This window comes from Stegodyphus dumicola, chromosome 9 (assembly GCF_044657685.1).
Source record: "Stegodyphus dumicola isolate Sdum_Otavi_A_Nest chromosome 9, ASM4465768v1".
In the NCBI taxonomy this organism is placed as follows: Eukaryota; Metazoa; Arthropoda; class Arachnida; order Araneae; family Eresidae; genus Stegodyphus; species Stegodyphus dumicola.
In genome coordinates this window covers 39,390,175-39,408,322 of record NC_140776.1, presented here as the reverse complement: position 1 = coordinate 39,408,322, position 18,148 = coordinate 39,390,175, and the positions used below count along the sequence as shown (strand labels likewise).

The window sequence follows — 18,148 nt, the reverse complement described above, 5'->3', positions numbered from 1 at the left end:
AAAACTACGTTTTCGCTTCTTTTAATTTTTAATAACCTCATAGGAAAGTTATACTTTAACATTCCAGAAAACTTTTGCGTTTGCCAAGAAATTAAATAAAATATTGTAAGTATATCACACACTTCAAATGAAAAATGGTACCCAGAAGTGTTTCTGAAGTGCTTTAGTGAGGTTCCGAAATGAAAAATTTAAGTGTTTGTCGACTCAAAAAGGCTTCATCCCTATCATGGAAAAGTAAATATTTCTCGAAAGGAAAGATCTCGCAAAGATAGAAACTAATATTTCTAGAAAAGTGTTATTTTTTAGGACTTGATGTGATGATAGAAACTTTGAACTCCGAACTTTATTCTTATATCTAAAATTAATTCCAATATTAAATCTAAATAGGAAAATGCCGATTGCATTAATTTAATAACAAGATTGTATTAAGTGAATAATTTTAATTATTAAATAATTTAAGATTGTATTAAATAAATATTTTTAATTATTAAATAATTTGAGATTGTATTAAATCAATATTTTTAATTATTAAATAATTTAAAATTGTAATAAATTAATACTTTTTATATTACGAGGAGAGGATTTTATTTTTTAGATAATAAACGTATAGCTATGATAGTTGATGAATGAATTTATAGGAGAAGATGACAGTTATCAAGTTTTTATTAACAGAACCCGGTTGTTCAAGCAAAATGTCATGCTTTGCCTGTTTTTTAAGCATTGGGGATAAAATGCAGTTAGAGTAATTTTTCTACCATAAATGCCTATTTCGATTTAATGGTATGTTTTGTTTCCATCAAGATTCCTATATTCAGTTCCTTTAAACAAAATTATTTTGCACTAAAACTCTTTCTAAAACTTGAGGCTATCTAAATTGGTTTATCTCTTAAACTGAAATATAAATCAACACTGGTGTAATGAATAGTGCCCGCCCCAAAAAATCGCGAACGAAAACGTCGCGAAGAAAACCAATGTCAATCTTATCTTTTAAGACTATACTTTTTATGAAAAACTACCAGTGCAACTTCATAAAAGTGATTAATTAAATAATAATCTTTAATAATTAACTATATAAGCTTAAAATGTTTGTACGCCGTTTTCACCTTGAATAGTTTTTTCGGCGACATTTTCGCCTGTATACTGAATATCACTGATAGTGGTTACCAGTGCCCAACCGAGCTAGTGGTTAGTAACGCTGACTGCGATACGAAGAGCAAGGGCTCGAATCCCGGAAAAAACATGGATGTTTGTAAATGTATAGTGTCTGTGCGGCATGGGGGGCACTCTAAATATGCGGCGAGACGGAAGTTCTCTCGAGAGCTTGATGGTAGGGGAAGACCCTTGGGGTGCTCTCCGTCAAAACTGGGAGCGGAACTGAGTAAAAACGTATTGTCACCTTTATAGTGCTCAAGGTTCTTGCCAACGACAGGCGCAATCTTGCACTCTTTGCAGTGAGATAAGTCAGAACACACATATATCACTGACTGTCATATCCTCGAAGACAACCACCTTCACAGATAATCGAAAATCATTTAGAAGCAAAGGATATCACTAATATGCGAAATATTTAAAAGAAAAGAAAGGAAAAAAAGAAATAAAATCTGAGAGATTAGAGATTTTAATGGTCACCCAAAAAGGCTTGTTAAGGTTTTTTACGCTCTCGCTAAGCCCGTAGTCTGCTCTTGCACTCACTCCTGCTAGCCCAACTTTTAGTTGGCAATTTGCGGTGATTCCCTTTCTGCGTTGATTCACTTTTCAGACTATTGCGCCCAAATATTCCAGCCCTGTATTATATTTAAAGAAATCAAATAATGAAGAATCTACATAAATGTATGTGTTTTTCTCGCAATGTGATAAAACAACGGTACCTAAAGCTATCAAATTTTGAATAGCGTAATCCTTCACCGAATATGTGCATCTGGAAGCTCTAATTTGGAATTTGGAATTTGTTTTATCATTGATTTTATATTTTGTCAGACATTAAAGAATTTTGATTAACAAATTCAACGATTTCAAAGCGAGAAATGGCAATAGTGCACGGAAAAAGAAAAATTTTAATCTCTAGCTCGCGAGACTGTGTATCGAAAACTCTAAAAATATAAGGTATTCCGCACACTTTCCTAGCGTGCTTTCGTGGTGTAGTGGTTTTGCACACTGGGCCGGTATTCCTCGAGGTCTGCGGTTCGATTCCCGGAGAAGGCGGTTATTAATTTTTCGTCTTTCCTGCTTGCCAAGTACCTAATGTCTCTACCAAGATATACTTGTTTGAAATATTATTTTGCGATAATGCTGTTGAATTGAATTTTATGGTTTAAATGCAAAGAATACGATATTTCATAAATAAAAGTAACACACAAAGCATTAAAAAAACGCCCCTTCAGGCGTAATCTAAATTTTCAGATTTTTTTTATTTAAAAACTTTTTTTTTTTTTAATTTTCTCGTTTTAGCTTTATTATTAAGCATCATTTTTCCGCACTTACATCACATGTAATCCAAAAACAAAAGCCGAAATGTTTAAAAGTTGCATAGCAGCGCATGTTTAGAATTCCCGGCGCAATGTTGGCGTATATTTTTATATTCTCAGTCTTTTCAGTTTGTAGGGTTTCCCTTAATTTGCATAGCAAATTATTTTAAGTTTGGTACCTTTCCTGAACCTCGTGTTTTCCCCTCGCATTTCATCTCCAGGATGCAAATTTAAAGTCAAGTGAAGAGAGTATAAAATCAAATGAAACGAGTAGTTTCTTCAAAGTGTGATTTCGCAAGGTTACTAGTTTGTCCTTGTTGATACGCTTTTTCGGACATTTAATAACTGTATCGCCGGTTAGGTTCTTGAGTCAGCCTCCTTAGCCTTAAACTAAATTGTTAGACCAGCTCTATTATTTGCCTTTGAATTTATTGTTAAACTATTCTTACGTTCCACCGCAAGATGTCGGTGTTACTGTAAGCACGAATTACGTTCATTTGTGTTACGACTTTGACGAATAATAAAGGATTCGTTTTACTCTTTTCCCCTGGTATTATATCACCTGCGAGAAATCGCCAGGTCTCCTAGTAAGATTAGTTAACTTCATGATAGCGAAGAAAGTCAGATCGCACAAGTTTATCATATCAATATTCAGTTTACTTGGTATGATAGTCAACAATTTTTTTTGTTTTTATATTATTAATTTTTACGTTCTGCTTTATTTTTAAACTATCCGCTACGCGGCCATCCTTCATCTGGCTTTCAAATTTACCGTAAAAATGCCTAAAGCGAACACCAAACATTAAATTTAAAACCTGCACAGAATTTTATTCTGCACAACAACTTTATCAAAAAAAAAAAAAAAAAAAATGTATAACACATTGAAACAATTACAATGAAATAAGCAATATCCCAAAATACAAATATTAATTGTCCTAATAAATAAATTAACCAACTTCCCGTTGCAAAATGTTAAGAATTCAAATGGTATAAAGGAAGTTAAAAACTTTGTTTCCTAAAAAAAATCATAGAAAACATTTTATATAATTTAAACTATATATAATTAAAACATAATATAAAAAATTACAATGAAATAAGCAATAAATCTCATAATTTCAAGAAAAAAAAAACAGTCATCAATCCAGTATCCAAAGCAACGAATGAAAAACTGTTGCCAAAACCACATTTCTAAGAGAATGAAACTATCATCAGAAAGCAATAACCAATCAAAATTGTGGTTTGTGGATGACATAATTCACAATATACAAACCTCTTCGCCATTAGCTAATAAAGAGAGAGAAAAAAAGGAAATTCTTTCTGCTGTACCTCGCGAGACACATGCCCGTCAGAATAAGAAAATTACGATGGGCGTGTTGTGTCCAAAAATCAAAAGATAATAAGCAGCATTTCATCTCATATTTTCAACGGTCAGCAGTCCAGTATACAAAAATGAAAAACTGTTACCAAAGCCACACATTTCTAAAAAAATGAAACTATTCAAAATGATGCAATTTCATCAAAAAAGATAAAATAAAAAATCTGATTCAAATTTTGAAAAACGTCGCTTCGAAGTGCACTGGCTCTTGTCTAGATGCATTTGTGTAACAAATTTCGCAGTCCTGGGTCTATTAGCTTATGCGCAGCATAAACGAAAGACACACAAAACACACACAGACAGACTCTTTCTTTTATTATATGCAGAGATATCTCGGTCTTCGTACTTACGCCATTTAAAATTGTATTCAACAGCAAAATCATAAAATAGTTAAAATCGGCATATCTTTAGAATTCTCGACAGGGTGTTAGTTGCCATACATATTTTCATATTCGCTATATTATTTCTTTAAAAACTAGCCGCTCGCCCGGCCAGATGCCTAAAATAGTTATCATATAAAAGGAAAAGTATATAATGATTTTAGTGAGTCCAGCTTGTGTAATTTCACGAAATACCGAATATTTCTAATTAGACATCTTATTTTAATACATGTTTATTCAAATCAATCACATTAAAAACTGTGTTTATTGTTTTTAAATAGCTTAGTTTATTACTTAATAACCTTCCATTTAAATTTCAAAGTAGCTTACGCCTTACTGAATGGCAACACGCTGGAGAGTGGAAGATAAAAGTATTTTATTCCTGTCCGCCGCAACATCTTGGTTTCATAAAGCCGAGTTTGTTAATTAAAACTGAAAGATTTATATCTTATATTTTTCCGAATGGCAACTTCGAGCGCTTGGGATAAAAATGTTTCATTTCAAACAGTTAGCCACTGCTGGTTTTCAAATTGTGGAGTTTTCTAATCAAAAATTCATTAAAGTTAAAAATAATAAAACAAATTGGAAATTTAAAATTTGGGCTTCTAGGTGCACGTGTTCAGGTGGAAGAATACGTTATTCAAAATTTTCACAACGCGAGAAACATACATATATTTATGTAGATTCTTTCATTATTAAATTCTTTAAATATAATACAGGGCGATATTTGATGGCAACCAGATAAAATTTTTTCGACAACAATATCATAAAGTATTAAAAAATAGCTAAGCAGCATATCTTTAGAATTTCCAATTTACAATATCGCGCGCTGGAGATAACTTTTTTTTTTTCGTACAATGTTGCCATTGCTCGCTTTGAAATCGTTTTGTTAATCAAAAGTTTGTTAAAGTTTTACAAAATTTGAAATAAATACTAAAATTCAAAATTCGGGCTTCTAGGTGCCCCTGTTCGGTTGGAGGACTACGCAATTCAAAATTTGATGGCTCTAGGTACCGTTGTTTTTTCACAATGCGAGACATTCATGCAATCATGTAGTTTCTTCACTATTTATTTTCTTTAAATATAATATAATATTTGGTGGCAAAAGTTTGAAAAGTGAACCAACGCAGAAAATAAAACTTCGCAAAATGGCGTTTTGAAACTAATATAATTTTGAGTCTAATAGCCCTTTGGCCCTAAAAAGAAAGAAAAAGAAGAAAGGAATGAAAACTACATGTATTTTACTACATAAAATTATAAAATTATGTTTCAAACAAAGCCGTTGCCCTTCCCCCGCTTTTTAAAATTCCTGAAATTATCTTATACCACACTGGCTTCAGAAAAGATCTGAAAATCCCAAATGTGATCACTTTAGTCTGAAAGAAACATTACCGATATTCATAAAATATTTAACATTAAATTGCTTTTATTTAGACTTTCACTCACTCTTGCTAATTGTAGCTAAATTAATTTCTAACAAGAAAACGATCTCAGACTGTCATAAAAAATAAGTAACTGGAGAATGCATTAATAAAAGTCCCGATGAATTGACTGTAAAAAGCATACGAATTTTAGATACAAAATTTAGTTCAGCAAAGAATGTTAAACAAGGTCTTAATCGTTCCTCTACATCCTACAGAGACACGCATTGTATTTGACATCATACAACACATTTAAGTGAACCTAAAAGGACTTTTGTTGGGATTTTTTTTATTACAAAAGAATTAAGATCATGGAGATACATTCATTTTAATTTATTCATTCATGCGATATTGTATTAATCACGTTTTAATGCATAACTCCAGGAATTTTATCGTTCCTAAGAATTCAGGTATTTTTATGACCAAGAATTCTGGACTTAAGCATCTTGGAAAGGAATATATTGGGAGTTTATCCTTTTTCTTCTTGTTTGGAAAACTGCATATATTTCCTTTACGAGAATTTTATGTTCCACTTAGAGAAGCGAAATCTGTCTAAGAAACGCTAGTTGATCAACAAGGCTTTGCCTATGGAACATTTTATTGGTTACTATTATCGATAACAGCATCACAATCAATTTTGCTTAAACTTGCATATCAGCCACATTCACATAGTTTAAGACAGTAAGAAATTGTAAAGGCAAACGGGATAGATTTCCAGAGTTATGAAGTTAAAAGCAAAATATTCTTATGCCTACGTACATCATCCTAAAAGTTCACTTATTCTCTTTTATTAGTAGAACAAGTTTTCTTTGATGACAAGGAATGCCAATAAAAAAAAAAAAAAAAAAAAAAAAAAAAAAACAGTTATAATTACATTTTTTGGAATAAAAATAAACTTTTTTTATTACAAAATTGTGTACGTAGATTAACTGTGACTGAAATCGGTTTTCATAAGTTCTGTGATTGCTGAATTTATTTATTGCATAACTTGATGCAGCTGCGGTTTTCTGTTTGTCTCAGACAGCTATATTATTTTCACATTCAACAAGATCATATCTGAGAGTTGTTGTTTATGTTCACTTGTCTGATGTAGCCCAAGACCACGAAATTCCTCGTGGCAAGGAGCGCTAGATTACGCCTGCCATTGGCAACAGCTTTGAGCACCTTTCAAGTGAAAGCGTCATTTAATTCAGTTCCGCCCCCAATTTTGATGGAGAGCACTCTCGGGGGACGGGTCCGAGGGTCTGCCACCCCACTCCCCTTCCACCAAGCCACACGAGAAGACTTTCGGTTGGCCGCATATTTAGAATGCTGCGATGCCACCGACATTTACAAACATATATGCTTTCTCCGGGATTTGAGCCCAGGCCCTTCGGCACGGCAGCCAGCGACGCTAAACACTATACCAGTTGGGCGGCATATCCAAGAGTAATAGGCGTTGTTGACAATTGATAAGAAAAAAGGTATTCCAATTATTTCTGGCATTCTATGAATATAGAGTAAAGTTACTCCTAAATTAAATTACTCATCTATGAATATAGATTTAAATTACTTTACTTATTAAAAGTCATTTTATCTGAATTTCTTAATGATATTTCAAACTATAATTTGCGACAATTCCGTTGAAGATAATTTCCCAATTGTGTGTAATACAGATGGCAACAAAATTAATAATCGAGTTGGACTAGCTGATATCGATTTTCATCATGGTTCTAATCTGGAACATAAACTGCTTAGAATTCCCAATGAATGCAGTATTTTCGAAAAACCGAATTATTGTGTATTAGTGAATCAATTAAGTGGATACCGAATTATTGTGTATTAGTGAATCAATTAAGTGGATACCTAATCATTGTTCATTAGGTGGAAACTTCTTCATCCTTATATTTTCTTATGAATATCTTCTACTGTAATAAATTAATTGTCACTTTTCATGCCGTTCTTAAACATCTTAATAATAAAGGTGTTGATGTCATCTGCTCTCATGTGGCCAGAATGGCAATCTAGGAAATAAAAGAGATGATTGGTGAGCAAAATGAGCTACAAGCCTTCAAGTTAACAGCCCTAGTGACACTGCCTAAGTCATTCTTCAAGAAATAAAGTTGGAATGAAACAGTTCTCAAGTGGAAGGATTCTCAAGAGAGGCAATGGAAAAGGTTTCTGCATAAACAGAAAAATTTTCTTCTGCTTTTCTGACTAAATAATTTTTTCCTTTTATTCCTCATTTGTTGTTCTACTGTCCAATGCTTACGGAAGGAAGGAAAGAACTAATTTATCGGTTTAACTCCTTAAACTTTAAGTTTTCTCCTCTCTCGGGATTACTAACAGTATTCAAAGGAAAACCATTAAACAAAATCACTGATAATTAGGTACCATTTCTCTCCGAGGGAAAAAATAGTAACTTCATCATTCTTAATCTGGCATTAAGAATACAATATTCATTCCTTAGGTGTTTTCCTCTGTCGAATTAAGATTGTACGTTTACAAGTTTCACTGTAAAATTCCTCTTTTATTTTGTAATTTGTATATTTTTTTATTTTATGTGTTTTAATTTTTTACATTATTAGTATTTTAATTTTTGTGTTCATGCATATTTACAATTATTGGAGTAGTTCTAGGTGAAAAAAGGTCACATTAATTTAGCATGGCATTGTCTACAATAATCGGATGATTAAATCTTTCTCTTTCCGATGAAGAATTCAAATTTGTATGTAAAAGACGGTTACTTCTCTTCATCTGTAAATAATCTATTTCCTTCTATACATGTAATCACTTTGTAGTTTGTAGCAGCTTTTCATGTTTCCATTAAACAATCGAGTTTCATAAGTCGGATTAGTTACTTCAAGCCCCTAGACAGTAAGTACCGATCCTACATTAATAAATACTTTCTTTTAGCTTACATAAGCGAAGTTAAACCTTTATCTATGCAAGAGCAGCATTGTTCGTTTTTACTTCCTTGCAAGGAAGTATTGCAATAGCGAAAAATTTCGGGTATCATATTTTAACGAAATCATCCATTTCAACCGCTCTCTAAAACATTTGAACTATGTTTTTGCGTGAAATTTGTACATACAGACAGACTAAAGAACTGTTTTTGCCAAAAAAGGATTGTAAAATAGATTTAAAATGGATTCAGAAGAGATTTTTGCTTGACATCTGTAAGTTGTATCTCGCATAACTCAAGAATGAGTAGCCGTAGAACGTCGAAGTTTTGTATATGGGACTGACTACTATAACATAGTAGTCCCATATACAAAACTTCGACGTTCACCTCCCTTTTTCGCTGCAATCGCCTGCACCAATCATATATAAATGCATATATATTCCCACTCTGTTACCTGGGTCCGTGACTTAAGTTTTTTTATACATATATGTTTGGAAATTGTGCATTTTTGATTTAAAAGTGATTGAATTATGTGGATCTTAATTTTCGGTTAATGTTTCTATGCCTTTAGTTAATCTGAATGCAGCAGCTGTAGAATTATCAAAGTTTAAAAGTTTATTGGCGAGATTTATTTCTTTACATCTGAAACTCAGAATAGTGATTTAAGTCAGTTTCTGCACCTACATTTGCTGAGTGGGACCAAAAGTAAACTTTAGTTTTGCGCACCGAAAAATCTGTCTTCTTCCCCGCTGGCCGAATTCTTTGTTTTTGCGTAAAAACTCTAATTTTAAATATAAAAATTGCCTTTTTAACTGTTTTAACTGTATTTGGTGTCCTGCTAATTTTTTCTGTATTTTACAATTTTTAATGAAGATGGTTTAAGAATTTTTATTCATGTAATACACTTGTGTTTAAATGGTAATGTAATTTTTGAATGCTTTTTTGTAATATCCTTTTACATTCAAAGAATAAATGGAGGTTTCTCCCCATATGTAACGTGGATAGGAGCCAGCTTTCCTTGATAAACACCCCAAGAAAAGGCATCCCTTCCCCTAGGCAGATTCCTACTTAGCCTTAATCAAAATAAACCGTATTAAAAATCAAAAAAGCAAATGTTGAAACAAATGGTCGAAGCTTTTAATATTGTAATTCTTTTTAAACTGAATTAATGTTTCTCAGTAATAAAGGTTCAATTTTTTATTCACTGTTAACAGCAGATATTATATTTAATCAATAAAAGAAGCAAAATATATACATTATTTTTACACTTAAAAATGTTTTATTTAAAACAAATATGGTAAAATTAAAAAATTGTAGTAAATTTTTTCATTAAAAATTATGGTAAATAAATAAAAAAAAAATTAAGGTAAATTTACACGTTAATTATAACATTAAGGTAAATTTAAACGCCATACCATAATAACAAGTTTTTCCTTGATACCGAAATCGAAACCGAAACCGTTTGTCAACGGCATAAAAATGTGCTCATTTCTAAATTCCAAAAACTCACACACCAAAAACTTCCCACTGTAAACGTTAACTCCATCGTTAATATCTCCAATAGGAATCTTTCGGAGGATCAGTTAAAAGTATTAAAATATAATTTCAACTTTTCAAAGACATCTAAACCTTCAATTCCTCAAATCATCGCCCCTATAGAGAAAGCCTTTAAATTCTCCAAAATTTCCGAAACGCAGAAGGATACAATCCGCCACCTAATTACTCATAACGTTAATTTTAATAATAAATCTTTGGGTTCTAATCTTATCAAAAAGGAAAATGAGATCTTACGTGAAATTCATTCTGATACTAATATCATTATCTCTAAAGCTGATAAGGGCGGACAGATCGTTGTTATGGACAAACACACATATATTACTGGAGTCTCTAAATTGATAAATGAAGGCCCATACTGCTCGATCCCTAAAGATCCTTCAACTTCGGACCTCATGAAAGTAAAAAGTGCTATTAAATCTTCCCACATTCTGCCAACTCAGTTGAAGAAATCACTTATTCCGCCTATTACTAATTGCGCTAGACTTTATGCTCTTCTAAAAGTCCACAAAACCGGTATTCCTTTTCGACCAATTGTTTCCAACATAGGCACTGCTTCATATCCTTTGGCCAAATATTTAGTTTCCAGATTTTCTCCTCTACTTGATAACAATATTCACACTGTAAAAAATTCTGTTGAAGTCATTGATAAACTTAAAAATATTTCCCCACTTCGTTCCATTATGGTTTCATTTGATGTCAAATCATTGTTTACTAATGTTCCGGTCGAAGGAGCACTAAATTGTCTTGAAACTAGGCTTCGGGAATTTCAATTCACACATACTGAAATTAATGAGTTGGTTTCGCTTACTAAAGTTTCTCTAAGTCAAACCCACTTTGTTTTCCAAAATGCATATTTTCGTCAAGTTGAAGGATTGGCTATGGGTAATCTTCTCAGTCCGGTACTTGCTGACATTTATATGCACTATTTTGAGATGAAATTATTTGATAAATTATCTTTTCGTCTTTGGATTCGGTATGTTGACGACACTTTCGCACTGTTTGACGGTTATAAAGAGGATTTATCCGAGATTCTATCTATTATGAATTTAATTGATCCAGCCATCCAATTCACTCTTGAAATTGAATCCAACAATTCCCTCCCCTTCCTCGATATTCTTATAATCCGCAATGAAACTGATTTTAGCACCACTGTGTACCGTAAACCCTTTGCAGTTTGTTTACCACCCCATGCCAAGTCATGCCACCCTGTTAAGCAAAAAATGGCTTCTTTTTACTATTATGTTTTCCGCGCGCTAAAAGTTTGTTCCTCTGAATCTTTGCTTACCAATGAACTTAATTATTTGAGAGCAGTTGCGGTTGACCGTGGATTTTCTCCCGTGATTATTGATAAAGCCGTCAAAAAATTTTCAGATTCCCATCAAAGAAGACATTCCACTGTTAGAAATAATATCAATGACCTTGTCGTGCTTCCATTTTATCCTTCTGTTAGCTATAAAATTGCACGGATTCTCCAGAAATTCAATTTTCAAGTCGGTTTCTTCCCTATTAATAAAATTCACCCTTCGATTCTAAAAGATTGCGTTTCTGTCTTGAATTCTTGGGGAATTTATAGTATATCATGTCAGTGTGGTTTAAGATATATTGGCCAAACAAAAAGAGCGTTGAAGTTTCGTATCAAGGAACATGAATCTTATGTCAAAAAAGGGGAAATTAAGAAGTCTTCAATAGCGTATCATAGCTGGACTTTTAACCATAATTTTGATTTTGGGTCTGCAAAAATCATCCAAAAGGCTTCTTCCATAGGCGAATTGGATTTTCTTGAGGCTTTTCCTATTCACAAAGATTTAAAAAGTTTAGTTAATGATTTGAAGTCCAATCCAGTCCTTTCTAATGCCTTTAAAATTCTACTGTCTTAATTCAATTATTTTTGTCGATAGATGGCGTTACCTCCTCGCACTTGGTACTACCAGAGGGTATAAAAATCCGTTCAGTGGTTGCTTTCCATTATTTGAAGTTCAGATTTTGAGCGTAATGTGCATTTGCCCTCGCTCCCTATTTTAACTTCGCTAATATTTCTTTATGCTTGATCAGACAGCCTGGCTCAGTAATAGTAGGCGGCCAGTGCAACTCTGATTAAAAATCTAGTTATAACCACGTGCAGTGCTGATAAGCACCACGTGTTTCTGTGATTCCTATTTTCTTCTTTCTATGTATTTCTTTCTCCTGATGAGGAGGGACCTTTAGCTGCCCTCGAAATCGATTGAGTGTTTCATTATACCTACGCTAAATATAAGGTTGTTTTTTACGATTTTGAACAAGTTTTCAGTTGAAATTTATTGAATTTTTTACATTGTTTTACAAATTTATGTTCCACTTCCTTAGAAATTAGAAGCCCACTGAAATTCATACTAATCAACATTATAAAATGTGAAAAATTATTTTAAAATGGTATAAAAAGCTTCCATTTAATGGTTAAAGCAAGACCACAAAAACAAAAATTTAGTTTTCGTGTTGCCTTGCTCCAATGGATAATAATTACCTATTCTTTTCGTATCTTGAAATGTTTATTTTGGAGTCATTAAAAGCGTCATTATTTTTTTTAATTCTCACATACGATGAATGTAGCCGTCTTTGTAAAAATATTTTGTAAATATTCTTATTTCTTAAGCGTAGAATGTTTTTATATAAATGGGGGGAAATTAATCATTTTTATGGAAAAAGTGCAACACGATATAAATAAAAATCATTGCATTAACCTTAATGATGAAAAAAAAAAAAAAAAAAAAAAAGCTAAATACTTAACATCGAAAAGTTCTCAGTAATTTTATTTAAGAGTAGACAGTATTTTTTTTTAAATTAATGCTAGTAGCTTCAGTTTTCTGTTCTATGATTCAAAATTTTTTTGTGTGTTGCATCATTTTACTGAATGGAGGATTTACAGAGTAGTTTTCTTTATTTCTGCTTGATTTAAAAAATACTTATTTTTGTCGTTGTTTATCATTGCTGCTATTCAAAGAAATTAGTAAAACCTAAGATTTGGCTCTTTTAGTTGCATATTTTTTTGACAAAACGGAACACGCATTTATTCCGCATTAGAATAAGCAAAAATTAATTCGAATCTACCTAAGAAAATATGAATGAGACTCGGTCTAAAGAACTGTTAGAACGGCCATTTAAATATTTGAATAATTTAATTTTTCAGAAAAAATTCTAATTAAAGACCTTCTTGTTATTTTATTGCAATATTTCTAAGTTTGCCATTTCAAAGTTAGGAAAAGCTGTCACCTAGTCTTCCCATTTTGCACCTCATATTATAGTTTGTCAGATTAAATTAATCAGCATTATCTTGCTAATTAACGTAATCTGGCAAACTCCTAGTTTTACCAACTGCTGCAGCTCCGTTCGATGTAATATTTTCAATATATCGCAATATATTATTTATAGAAACTACGTGTTTGTTTTCATTTATAATAGTGTGGGCCGCAGCGCCCTGCGGCGCAGTGATGAAGCGCTCCTCCACTGCTTAACCGTAGAAACAAGACTTGTGTTGAAAGCTCGGCCATATTTTTCATTAATTATAGTTTTAATAATTTTTTCCTATTTCTTAAAATAATTCTTCCTTAAAAGTTTCTCAGTATTTATATTTAAATACTAATATACATTAGGTTATTTCGGAAGCAGGAGAGAGGAAAAATGAGCAACACCTTCACCGGGAATCGAACTACGGACGTCAGGAATACGCGCCGAGCGTGCAAACCACCACACCACGAAGGCATGCCAAGAAGGCTGGAGAAATACCTTATATACTTCCCCTTTTTAAAGGGCATTTGGGATACGCAGTCTCCAAATCCGCGGTGTGGAGAATCATCACGGGCACCACTGTAGAGACATTAGGATTTTTGGGGGGGAAGCAGAGGAAATGAAAAATTAGCAATGCATTCGCCGGGAATCGAACGGCGGACCTCTGGAATACGCGCCCAGCGTGCAAACTACCGCACCACGAAGGCATGCCATGAAGGCGGGAGAAATACCTTATAATCTAATTCGATTCAAATTATATTTTTATCATTTGTATTTCTCCTTGTTGGAACTTTTCATAGTATAGAGGGCGCTGTTGCGCCAAAAGAATTCTGTCTTTTTTACATTATGTAACTGTGGTTCGCCATTGCGATGTATGTGTATTGCTGTGATATATTTTGGTGCTTTCATTAAATATAAATGAAAGATATGGTCATGAATTTTTTGTATCCAAATCAAGATCAAATTTACCACTGATGCAAACTCGTTTAAACAAAATTAGCGTTCGAACAAGAATCGTCAAGTTATTACTAGCCTTTCGAACTACGCATTAGATACCGTTATTCGCTTCGTAACACTCCTTTTAATCTAAAGTAATTCTTGCTCTCAATTTCGCTTCATAAGGCTCTATTTTATTCAGTCACTCAGTTCTTTCAGTCTGAAATAATTCTATGGTATTGCGTTAGAATGTAGTCGATTATTCTCATATATTTTTTGCATCTATTACTTCCTGTGACATGATTTCTATCTCAGCAGTGGCATCTACTGGCATTTCTTTTTTCTGCTTGTGATCAAACTCAGGAACGTTTGGAGAAGGTCGTACAATCTTGTACGTGTGTATATATTGAACGGGAAATATTGTAAAAATATCAACGAATCCATGCTGATAATTAATAAACAAAAAAGACTTTTTTAAACAAATGAACAGATAGTAACGATAGTTCAAATTTGAGTGACAAGGCTTCGACAACTGGCGCAGAATAAAAGAGGAAAAAATGTTCTAACTACAAGGTAAGTTACTTTGATTTTGCTTTAACTTCAATAGAAGTAAACAACGACGTGCGTCAGATGTGTTGTTGCTTTAAAAATTCTTTGCACTCCCAAGTAAGCTAAAGCTATATCTTGAGACCATGCACCCCTAACTTGGCTGGCAAATGTGATTTTGTTTTAGTTCAAAGGGGCAATTTGCCCTGAAGCACTATTCATTTTGTTTTGGCATTTTGCGTTGAAACCTTTAAAAGGCTGTATCACTTTTCAAATCGTTGTCAAAAAATAATATCGCCCTGTATTATATTTGAAGAAATTAAATAATAAGGAATCTGCATAAGTGTATGTATGTTTCACGCATTGTGGTAAAATAACGGTACCTAGAGCCATCCAATTTTGAATGACGTAATCCTACTCCGAATATGGGCATCTGGAAGTTCAAATTTGTAATTTGTAATTTGTTTTACTATCGAATTCATATTTTGTAAAACTTTAACAAATTTTTGTTTAACAAACTCAAAAATTTCAAAGCGAGCGATGGTAAGGTTGTGCAGGAAAAACATTTTGATCTCCATCGCGTGAGATTCTGTATTGGAAATTCTAAAGATATGCTCAGTTTAAAATTATTTTGCAATATTGTTGTTGAACTCAATTTTATGGTTTAAGTGCGAAGAACATGATATTTAATAAATAAAGGTATCACACACAATGTTTAAAAAACGCCCTTTTGGACGTAATTTAAAATCTGAAATCTTTCAAATTTCTTTTGTTTGTAGAAAGTTGCAAGATTTACGAAAGCAAAGCAGTGTATTCACTAAACAAGTGTAAGTTCTAAGTAACGCACAGCTAGCATATTTCAGGTAGCTCACAGAGTGACGGAATACAAAAAAACCGCACACTATCGCATCAGAAGAGCTGCTCTCAACATAGTTCATATATTACCTAACTATTATGAGGTACAGGTTTCATCACCAAATACAAATAGGCAACCAAAATTATCATAAAACGCAATCCACAGTCATACAACAAAGCATTAAAAAGGACCATGTCGGTCCCATGCGTCAGTCCGCAAGCAGGGATAGTTCCATGTAATCCGAGAGAACCAAAGCGGAAAGTATGAGCCGAAGACACCAAATGCGTTGGAGAACTGTTGGATGTTGCAAGCTGGTGCCAGAGATCTGAATGTGAATTGTAGTGTCATCAATAGGCTGTGGAATCGTTACCAAAGGGATCAAAAACCCTTAGCCTGGACGCCGGAGGATTACCATAACGGCAGACGATCGCTTTGTGTTGCTATGTGCAACACACTGTAAATCATTAACAGCACCACAGTTGGCGTCACATCTCTCTGCTGCTGTGGGACGGTCCATAATCCACCAAACTGTGTCGCGTTGACTAGATGAAAGTGGACCGTACTCCCGATGACCTCTTTTTGTGTTCCGTTGTACTCAGCACATGTTCAGAGCGCGATTCAACTGGGCACCTGAATATCTCAGCTAGACATCAGAACAGTGGGGCTGAGTTTCGATTTAAGAACAGTGGCCGAGTTTCGATTTAAGATCTAGAACGATTTCCGAAAGGCAATGATATGGCAGCAGCCAGGGACATGCTATCGGGTACCAGACATCGTCGAAAGAGTCCATTGCAGAGGAGGAGGCTTACTTGTATGGGCTGGGATAGCAACGAATGGCCGCATCGACCTCTAAGTGATTCCTGGTGGCTCCATCATAGCCGTGCGATATAGCGATGAAATTCGACACCCTTTTGTGGCTTATTTTATCGCTGCATTGCGTACCGATATGATATTTATGAACGATTACGCCCGCCCGCATAGAGGTTGAGTGGTGCGGAGTTATCAGGAACGTAAAATCATTCCACATCCACGTAGCCTGCTAGATCACAGCAACTGAATCGCATACACCCTATGTGTGGAACATCTTCGGGCGACGAATAGCAGGTAGCATTGTGCCGCCAGGCACCCTCCCCGACCTCCGACTTGAATTACTGCAGGAACGGGCACTCCTGCCACAACAGGCGATCACCGACACCATTGCCAGCTTAACGGTAAAAGGAGTGCATGCGATGTTTTTATATAATTAGAATTATAACTGTATTAATTAAAAATTCTCTTTTATTGTATTTTTATTTGTATTTTAGTGATCTTGGAATTTTATAGAATTGATCTGGCGTTGTAATTTTATTCATTTTGACTTTCTGCGATACTAATGATTTTATGCCTTATGATGTCTTATTCTATATGTTCTTGTTTCTTTTCACTTGATATGTGTTAACTGTGTTTTTATAGTTTGTATTTTAATGTTGTGATTGTGCTTGAGTTTTGTTTTGTGGTGAACCTAGAGGCGACGCAAACAAGATCATAGGTCTATTTTTAGACCAGGTAGATCGGGTTGTATTTCTCTCATTCGTACCATTGCCAGCTTGCCTCGCCGTTGTCAAGCATGAAGTTCAGCTAGAAGGTATCATACCAGTTATTAGCGTGATATTTCCATTGCACATTTTCCCGATTCATTTGGTCTTTCGTGATGTTATGATCGCAACACATGTGTTCTGGTATGTCCTTGCTTTATTCTTTGCTGTGAGGTCTAGTAATGCCACAACAACCTCTTGGATCAGTTTCACGCATATCCATTGAATAGTCTTTGTTTTATTCCGTGTTTTGCCTTTGTTGCTTATTTTTTGAAGAGAAGTGTAATTTCTTCACTCTCTAATTTTTAAAAAATGAAATATGATGAATGAAAATAAAAATCTCCTCAATTGTATTTCAATACTCGTTTGGTATAAAGTATAAGATAAGAGGGGTGTGGAGAAGAAATGCATCTATACACAATTATCATATAACCAAATGGGCTGCGATCCAAGTTACTTAGGCCATTTGGAGGTTTAATGTATTCTGACAAGTGAATTGGGATAATGTCTAATACATTTAAATCACGTGATATAAGCGCAGCAGTTTGAACAAATGACTATAGTTAGTGGATTTGGATATAATTAGACTTTTATTAGTGTTGGTTTCATTGAATACAGCAAAAGACACGATAGCTGTTGCATAATGCGAGGGAAGCCTTCTTGCAAGTACTTCCAAATGGAAGCTGTCTTATATTTACTTTACTTATGAAGTAAACCATGAAAACACCTACGCAGCCAGTTCGTATGGCAGGATTTGATTCTGAGTCGAACTACAGTATCCTGGGTCAAAGTACAGCCCATTAGTGGGTTAAAATAGTGTTTCTAAATCAGTGTTTGTGTATGTTTTGAGTAAAGAACAAGACAATAAACAAGAACAAAGTGATAAGATGATA

General features: G+C 33.8%; 1 protein-coding gene across 3 annotated transcripts in view; it reads right to left on the bottom strand.

Annotated features, from left to right (window-relative positions):
• The window catches only part of LOC118183789 (uncharacterized), a 193,401-nt gene that overhangs the window by 41,971 nt on the left and 133,282 nt on the right, over positions 1 to 18,148 (bottom strand). The gene's annotated exons all lie outside the window — the stretch shown is intronic.